Genomic DNA, 551 nt, shown 5'->3' on the forward strand with positions numbered 1-551 from the left:
AAAGATTATTCAAGCGATAGAAACAAGTCTTTTACAGTTATCGATGGTCAATTTAGGGTATGAAACAAGAAGTAACAAACATCTTATTGGATAAAATTGATAATAATCTCCATATCAGGAATGGGATAAAAAATGGTAAGAATAACGAAAGAAAGAAAAGAGAAGGTTCCATTATATGCTCTTCGAAGCGTCTCTCCCTCTGTCACGCAGGCAGGTTCTGGCGCTAGACATCATTACCCAACACTGGATAGGGACCCAAGATAGGACCCCCTCTCCCCTCAAGATAGGACCCCCTCTCCCCTCAAGATAGGACCCCCTCTCCCCTCAAGATAGGACCTCTCCCCTCAAGATAGGACCTCTCCCCTCAAGATAGGACCCCCTCTCCCCTACTACTTTGCCGCTCCCTCCCTGCGACAGAAACAATCCTCGGGCACAATGCAATACCTCTCGTTATGCCTTATCCACTGCGCCCTTCTCCCCTACCCACCCCTCCTTATACCCTATCTATTACACCTTTCATCCCAACCAACCCAGACCTCTTCTATCCTCTG

This window comes from Penaeus monodon, chromosome 20 (genome assembly GCF_015228065.2).
Source record: "Penaeus monodon isolate SGIC_2016 chromosome 20, NSTDA_Pmon_1, whole genome shotgun sequence".
Classification (NCBI taxonomy): Eukaryota; Metazoa; Arthropoda; class Malacostraca; order Decapoda; family Penaeidae; genus Penaeus; species Penaeus monodon.